The sequence below is a fragment of the Stegostoma tigrinum genome, unplaced genomic scaffold, assembly GCF_030684315.1.
Source record: "Stegostoma tigrinum isolate sSteTig4 unplaced genomic scaffold, sSteTig4.hap1 scaffold_721, whole genome shotgun sequence".
Lineage (NCBI taxonomy): Eukaryota > Metazoa > Chordata > Chondrichthyes > Orectolobiformes > Stegostomatidae > Stegostoma > Stegostoma tigrinum.
In genome coordinates, this window is record NW_026728665.1 from 1,666 (window position 1) to 10,395 (window position 8,730).

General features: G+C 60.3%; 1 pseudogene; it reads left to right on the top strand.

Moving 5' to 3' along the window:
* The first annotated feature begins 419 nt into the window (after positions 1-419).
* On the top strand, positions 420-8,154 carry LOC125450034 (splicing factor U2AF 65 kDa subunit-like; annotated as a pseudogene).
* The last annotated feature ends 576 nt before the right edge of the window (positions 8,155-8,730 follow it).

An 8,730-nucleotide genomic window follows, 5' to 3' on the forward strand; every position in this document is an offset into this window, starting at 1 on the left:
GTGAGGGCTGTAGGGGCTGGAGGAGGTGACGGAGATAGGGAGGGAGGGGATTGAACAGGAGGGTGAGGGCTGTAGGGGCTGGAGGAGGTGATGGAGACAGGGAGGGAGGGGATTTGAACAGGAGGGTGAGGGCTGTAGGGGCTGCAGGAGGTGACGGAGACAGGGAGGGAGGGGATTTGAACAGGAGGGTGAGGGCTGTAGGGCTGCAGGAGGTGACGGAGATAGGGAGGGAGGGGATTTGAACAGGAGGGTGAGGGCTGTCGGGGCTGGAGGAGGTGATGCAGATAGGAGGGAGGGGATTTGAACAGGAGGGTGAGGGCTGTCGGGGCTGGAGGAGGTGACGGAGATGGGGAGGGGGTTTGAAGAGGAGGGTGAGGATTTGACTGCGTTTGATTTGTTGAAAGAGTTTTCTCTTGTAGCTTTCTGCTGTCCCCCCAGCTCAGATCGTTGTGCCAGGGGAGACCGTCCTGATACGAAGCAGTTTATTGAATGGCTGGCCATTCTCACTGTGCCCCTCTCTCGCTCTGTGTCCAGGTGTTGTGTCTACAGTTGTCCCCGACTCCCCCCACAAGCTGTTCATCGGGGGCCTGCCGAACTACCTTAATGATGATCAGGTAACCAGGCATGACTCCACTTTATAATCCAGTCTAAAGCCTACTCACGCGCACGCGCTTTCACACACACGAGCTCTCACTCGTCCATCTTCTGCCTCGCTCACTCACCCTTGCCCCATCTCGCTTTCTTCCTCTCTGTCTCCCTCTCTATCACACACTCTCTCTCTCTCTCTCTCTCTCTCTCTGTCTCTCTCTCTGTCTCTCTCTCTCTCTCTCTCTCTCTCTCTGTCTCTCTGTCTCTCTGTCTCTGTCTCTGTCTCTGTCTCTCTGTCTCTCTCTCTCTCTCTCTCTCTCTGTGTCTCTCTGTCTCTCTGTCTCTCTGTCTCTCCTGTCTCTCTGTCTCTCTGTCTCTCTCTCTCTCTCTGTCTCTCTCTCTCTCTGTGTCTCTCTCTCTCTGTGTCTCTCTCTCTGTCTCTCTCTCTCTCTCTCTCTCTCTGTGTCTCTCTCTCTCTCCCCCCCCCGTCTCCCCCCCCTCTCCCTCACACAAGCTCTCAGTCACCTGTCCCCTCTATCACTCGCCCTTGCGCTCCCTCTCCCTCGCTTTCACTCACCTATCCTCTTTCTCTTTGACACTCGCGCGCGCTGTCCCTGTCACTTGCCCTCGCTCCCCCAATCCTCTTTCTCTCTCTCTCTCCCTCTCTTTCAGACCCTGGTGCGCTCGCTCCCCACCCCCTCACAGACCCTGTTAGTCACATTACATTTGTAACTGCTCCTTCCCTCGTTTCCAGGTGAAGGAGCTTCTCACATCTTTTGGACCTCTGAAAGCCTTCAACCTGGTGAAAGACAGCGCCACTGGGCTGTCCAAGGGCTACGCTTTCTGTGAATATGTTGACATCAACGTCACTGATCAGGTAATGTGGGGTGATGCAGGAGCTCTGCATCTACTGACCCTGGTCACGCTGCATCTTGGGGGTAGGGGTGTGGGGTACCCTGGAGCGATTGGCCACGGTCTCCCTCTCAGCAGCACAGCTCACAAAGATACCTATCACCTCTGCGTACACGCTAGCAGTTAGGGTGCAGGAATTCAGGCCCACACTCCCTCCCTCACGGTGCCAGTACTGAGGGAGCGCCGCACTGTCCCGGGGGGAGATGGATATACTCTGGCGGTGGGGGGGACTCAAGCTCCATAATCCAGGCCGACACTCCCTCCCTCCTGGTGCCAGTACTGAGGGAGCGCCGCACTGTCGGGGGGAGATGGATATACTCTGGGAGGGGGGGGTACTCGAGCTCCATAATCAGGCCGACACTCCCTCCCTCCCTCCTCCCTCCCGGTGCCAGTACTGAGGGAGCGCCGCACTGTCGGGGGGAGAGGGATATACTCTGGGGTGGGGGGGGACTCGAGCTCCATAATCCAGGCGAACACTCCCTCCCTCCCAGTGCCAGTACTGAGGGAGCGCCGCACTGTCGGGGGGAGATGGATATACTCTGGCGGGGGGGGGACTCGAGCTCCATAATCCAGGCCGACACTCCCTCCCTCCCGGTGCCAGTACTGAGGGAGCGCCGCACTGTCGGGGGGAGAGGGATATACTCTGGGGGTGGGGGGGGGGACTCGAGCTCCATAATCCAGGCCGACACTCCCTCCCTCCCTCCCTCCCGGTGCCAGTACTGAGGGAGCGCCGCACTGTCGGGGGGAGAGGGATATACTCTGGGTGGGGGGGGACTCGAGCTCCATAATCCAGGCGAACACTCCCTCCCTCCCAGTGCCAGTACTGAGGGAGCGCCGCACTGTCGGGGGGAGATGGATATACTCTGGGGGGGGGGGGACTCGAGCTCCATAATCCAGGCCGACACTCCCTCCCTCCCTCCCTCCCGGTGCCAGTACTGAGGGAGCGCCGCACTGTCGGGGGAGAGGGATATACTCTGGCGGGGGGGGGACTCGAGCTCCATAATCCAGGCCGACACTCCCTCCCTCCCGGTGCCAGTACTGAGGGAGCGCCGCACTGTCGGGGGGAGAGGGATATACTCTGGGGGGGGGGACTCGAGCTCCATAATCCAGGCCGACACTCCCTCCCTCCCGGTGCCAGTACTGAGGGAGCGCTGCACTGTCGGGGGGAGATGGATATACTCGGGGGGGGGGGGGGGGGGGGACTCGAGCTCCATAATCCAGGCTGACACTCCCTCCCTCCCTCCCTCCCGGTGCCAGTACTGAGGGAGCGCCGCACTGTCGGGGAGAGGGATATACTCTGGCGGGGGGGGGACTCGAGCTCCATAATCCAGGCCGACACTCCCTCCCTCCGGTGCCAGTACTGAGGGAGCGCCGCACTGTCGGGGGGAGAGGGATATACTCTGGGGGGGGGGACTCGAGCTCCATAATCCAGGCCGACACTCCCTCCCTCCCGGTGCCAGTACTGAGGGAGCGCCGCACTGTCGGGGGGAGAGGGATATACTCTGGGGGGGGGGGGACTCGAGCTCCATAATCCAGGCTGACACTCCCTCCCTCCCTCCCTCCCGGTGCCAGTACTGAGGGAGCGCCGCACTGTTGGGGGAGATTGATATACTGTGGGAGGCGGTGGGGGGAGCTCGAGCTCCATAATCCAGCCTCCCCTCCCTAGTCCCCAATCCCAATTCTGGAAGAGCTGTTAAGGGAGTTGGCGGGGTGCAAATTGAAGGTCGAGGTTGGGTGGGGTGGTGCGCGGTGCGCATTCAGTCGGGGAGATGGGTGGGAGGCACACCTCCGGTGCCTGCGCTGACCCTGCTGCCCTTCACAAGGTGTTTGCCGGGAGTTATGCATTTGTGTGTGTGTGTGTGTGTGTGTGTGTGTGTGTGTGTGTGTGTGTGTGTGTGTGTGTGTGTGTGTGTGCGCGCACAACACCTCCTCGCAGCTACCCCACTCCTTCCCCCCCCCCCCCCCCACCCCCGAAGCTGCGGACCAGCCGAGAGCTTAAAAAAAACACCCCGCACCAAAGCGACCCCCCCCCTCCCCCCACCAACCCGTCCCCTTCAGTAAATGTTCTGGTGTCCTTTGCATCGATCCGATGATGAATTTTTCTCTGTTCTTCTCCCCCCATTGGTTTCAGAGACCATCGAACAAGGGCAGCTGCTCTCCTCCTCCCTAGCTAACTGCCGCGCTACACCGCCTGCGAGAACTAAGTCATGTCCTTCTTTGACCACCCCGCCTCCCTCCCCTCTCCCCCTCTTCACCGCCCCCCCCCCCCCCCCCTCCCCGTCATCTCCCCCTTCCTCCCTTCCCTCTCTCTCCCTCCCCCCCGCTGACTCCGCCGTTTCCCCACCCCTCCCTCCCTCACATCCTCTGACCTCTCCTCCCCCCCCCCGATATTTCTCCATCTTCTTGCCCCCCCCCACACGTCCTCTGACCTCCCCTACCCTTCTCTCCCTCCCCACCTTTCCCCTGACTCTCCTCCCGCTGTCTCTGCTGTTTCCCCACCCCTCCCTCCCCCCCCCACGTCCTCTGACCTCTCCTCCCCCCCCAACGCCCTCTGACCTCTCCTACCCGCCCTGCCTCCCCCGACTCTCCCACACTTGCCCACCTCCCTCCCCGTCCCCACCACATCCACTGATCCCCTCTCCCCCCACCCCCGACGTTACCCCTCTTCTCTTACAGGCCATCGCGGGACTGAATGGTATGCAACTCGGGGACAAGAAGCTGATAGTCCAAAGGGCCAGCGTGGGGGCGAAGAACGCCACTCCGGTAGGTGTGGGGGGACGTGGACGTGGCGAGGATCTTGTTTGGGTGGAGTCGGGGTGCAGGGGAGCAAGAGAGAGCCTGATCAGGACTAACCTAGAACATTACAGCGTGACGTTAGCGCTACCTTCAGAAAGGGGCAGGGGGCGATTGGGGGCGGGGGGGGTGGTGTTCTCATCCTCCTCCTCCCCTCCTGACCCAACCTGCCAAAAAACAAGGGTTGGGGGAGGTAGAGGTGCCTGGTTTCGGCGAGGTCTCCTGGTTGCTACGCGCTGCTGCGGCCGTGTGTTTGTAGCAGGGGAGCGAGTGTCGAAGAGCATGTCGATCGAGATGGGGTTGACGGTAGAGTGAGGAGAGGGTGGGGGTGTGCAGCCGCTTCGTCCCTGAGACGGTGCTGAGCTTCTGGAGCATTGTCGGAGGTGTTCTCCCCCCCCCCCCCCACGACCCGGCGGGGGTGGGGGGAGTTTCCCCCCCTCCTGCCTTTTGGAGTGAGTTTGGGTGGACGGGAGTCACTCGCTGGTGGATTCCCAGCTCCTGTAGCTGCTGTTATGAATTTTTTTTGGCGGGGGGGGGGGTCTGGAGTTCCTGGTTAACTTTCTGTTCCATGGTGGAGGCGGGGAACGGTTTTCAGTGATGGGAATGTCATTGAACGTCAAGGGAGGTGGTGGGCGGTGGGTTCTCCCTGATCGTGCCTGGGATTTGTGTGCGTGCTCACAACCAGATGGGGCTATTGTTCAGGCCCCGAAACCAAACCGCACCCCCCCCCCCCACCAAACACCCTGGCTTAAAGCACGGAGAAGCTTGCATTCGGAGAGGGAGGAGGGATGGGCTGTGAGACGGTTCTGTTTGTTTCGCTGGTTCCCACGATGTGGTGTTGGTGGGGGAGGGTGCCCTGTTTCAATGGGAGATGGAGCGCACTCTCTGTACTCTGCGGACGCAGTCTGTATCTCTCGCTGTCTCTGTGTGGACGCCGAGAGAGCAGTGGGATGTGAGCCTGTGGGATGCTGTCTCTGTCGCTCTGTCTGGATGCTGAGAGCAGTGGAGAGGGGGGTGGTGTGTGTCTGTGGGACACTGTCTCTGTCTCTCTCTCTCTCTCTCTGTCTGGACGCTGAGAGCAGTGGAGGGGTATGGTGTGTGTCTGTGGACACTGTCTGTCTGTCTCTCTCTCTCTCTCTCTGTCTGACTGGACGCTGAGAGCAGTGGAGGGGGTGTGGTGTGTGTGTGTGGGACTCTCACTCTCTCTCTCTCTCTCTCTCTCTCTCTCACACTCTCTCTCACACTCTCTCTCACTCTCTCTCACTCTCTCTCTCTCTCTCTCACTCTCTCTCACTCTCTCTCTCTCTCTCACTCTCTCTCACTCTCTCTCACTCTCTCTCACTCTCTCTCTCTCTCTCTCACTCTCTCTCACTCTCTCTCACTCTCTCTCACTCTCTCTCACTCTCTCTCACTCTCTCTCACTCTCTCTCACTCTCACTCTCTCTCACTCTCTCTCACTCTCTGTCTCTCTCTGTCTCTCTCTGTCTCTCTGTCTGTGGAGGGGTATGGTGTGTGTCTGTGGGACGCTGTCTCTCCCTGTCCGTGTCTGCACGGTGCGGGGGGTATAAGCCGGCGGACTTCGGGCCTCAAAGACTGACGCCTCACCCTCCCTCTCTCCGTCTCACCCGTCCCACCCCCAGAACACGATAAACCAGACCCCGGTCACTCTTGCAAGTGCCCGGCCTGGTGTCAACGCAGGTCCAGATGGCGGGGATGCCAACGGAGATCCTGTGCCTGATGAACATGATCACCCCAGATGAGCTGGTGGACGACGAGGAGTACGAGGAGATAGTGGAGGATGTACGCGAGGAATGCAGCAAGTATGGCATGGTCAAATCCATCGAGATCCGCGGCCCATCGACGGGCTGGAGGTGCCGGGGCTGCGGCAAGGTACGACGGCTCCCCCTCGGCAACCCTCACCCTCCTGTTCAAATCCCCTCCCTCCCTATCTCCATCACCTCCTCCAGCCCCTACAGCCCTCACCCTCCTGTTCAACTCCCCTCCCTCCCTATCTCCGCCAGCCCATACAGCCCTCACCCTCCTGTTCAAATCCCCTCCCTCCCTATCTCCGTCACCACCTCCAGCCCCTACAATCCTCACCCCTCCTGTTCAAATCCGCTCCCTATCTCCGTCACCTCCTCCAGCCCCTACAGCCCTCACCCTCCTGTTCAAATCCCCTCCCTCCCTATCTCCGCCACCTCCTCCAGCCCCTACAGCCCTCCCCCTCCTGTTCAAATCCCCTCCCTCCCTATCTCCGTCACCTCCTCCAGCCCCTACAGCCCTCACCCTCCTGTTCAAATCCCCTCCCTATCTCCGTCACCTCCTCCAGCCCTCACCCTCCTGTTCAAATCCGCTCCCGATCCCTATCTCCGTCACCTCCTCCAGCCCCTACAGCCCTCACCCTCCTGTTCAAATCCCCTCCCTCCCTATCTCCGTCACCTCCTCCAGCCCCTACAGCCTCACCCTCCTGTTCAAATCCCCTCCCTCCCTATCTCCGTCACCTCCTCCAGCCCCTACAGCCCTCACACTCCTTTCAAATCCCCTCCCTCCCTATCTCCGTCACCTCCTCCAGCCCCTACAGCCCTCACCCTCCTGTTCAAATCCCCTCCCTCCCTATCTCCGTCACCTCCTCCAGCCCCTACAAGCCCTCACCCTCCTGTTCAAATCCCCTCCCTCCCTATCTCCGTCACCTCCTCCAGCCCCTCCAGCCCTCACCCTCCTGTTCAAATCCCCTCCCTCCCTATCTCCGTCACCTCCTACACCCTCACCCTCCTGTTCAAATCCCTCCCTTCCTATCTCCGTCACCTCCTCCAGCCCCTACAGCCCTCACCCTCCTGTTCAAATCCCCTCCCTCCCTATCTCCGCAGCACTTGCGACCCTCCGAAGTCTCCCATCTCCTGACTCGCTTTCGCCGTTTCTCCCAGCGTTCGATTCCACCCCCCCCTGCTAGCGTCGCGGTTCCCCGTCTCTGCCGCTGGCGCTGACCCTCCTCCCCCTCTCTCTCTCTCTCCCTTCGCCGACAGATTTTTGTGGAATTTGTCTCCATCCTCGACTGCCAGAAAGCCATGCAGGGCCTGGCAGGCCGTAAGTTCGCCAACCGCGTGGTGGTCACCAAGTACTGTGAACCAGACTCGTATCATCGTCGGGATTTCTGGTAGAGCCAGAACACGGGGGGAACGCCGAGCCTGTGCCCACGAACCGGCAAACACCATCTGTCTCTCTCTGTGTCTCTCTCTCTCTCCTTTTTTTTTAAACAAACGAGTGTACGCTTCCCGTTCCGCCCCCCCCCGCCCCGTCTTATTTGTTTAGTTCCTGTTCTCTCCCTCCACAACCCTCCCCACCTTTTTCCTCACTCCCCCTGCACAGGAGGATCCCATTCTATGGCTCGCTGTGTTGATGTGTATGGGTTTTTTTTCATACCCCTGCTGTCACTGGAGTGGGGGAGCAGTGGTCAGGTGTTTGTTGGGGGGGGCCGCGGGGTGGGAATGAGGGCTTCGTTTCTCTCAACACCCCCCCCCCGCCCCCTTCCCATGTCTCCTTCCCCACTGTCTGTGTGTATCTCTCACCCACTCTCTGTCCTTCCTCACCGCTGTTGCTCTCTTCCCCCCCCCCCAACCGATCTTTCTTTCTCTCTCGCTCTCTCTCCCCCCTCCCCGAATCTGCTGGTTGTGGGGCGGGGGGGGGCTCCCTCCCTCTGTCTTCCCTGCCCCCCCCCCCCCTCCCTGCTTTGGGCTTGTAAGACGTGATGCGGTGATACACCGGGGGGGTGCGGAGTCGGGACAGGGGACAAAAAAAATCTGTTTTAACAGCAGCGTTGCAAATTCCAGGGGAGGGTGGGGGCAGGGCAGGACATCGAGGTTGTGAGAGGGGTTGGGTTTTGGGGGGAGGGGAGGGGAGGGTGGGCTTAACCCTCTGTTTTTACGAATTCATAATAAAACACGAAGATGCCACGAGCCCGCGGCTTGTCTGTGTCTCTCCCCTTCTTCTTCCCCACACCCCCCCTCCATTTCTCAGTAAAACAGGGTGCGGATCTCCTCCGGTGGCCACTCTGTCTTCCTGGACCTGTATGTGTGTGTGGCCCCCCCCCGAGGTTTGACGGAGTTGGGGGGGGGGGCGGGTGCCTGCTGTGTCCTTGGGACAGCGTTGTTGCAGCAGTCCTACCCTTCTCCTCCTCTTTCTCCCCCCCCCCCCCCCCCCCCCCCCCAAACATCCTGCCTGGGCCTTGTTCATTGATGGGTGGTGGTGTCAGGACAGGAGTCACTCGCTGCAGGACACTGCACCCTATAGGTTCTTCTCTCTTCTTCCCCTCCCCGAGCATAGAAAAGTACAGCACAGTACAGGCCCTTCAGCCCCCAATGCTGTGCCGTGGAATCATGGTAATCCAAAAATTAACCTAACCTACGTTCCCCTCACTTCACTGTGGTCCAGCAGTCGCTT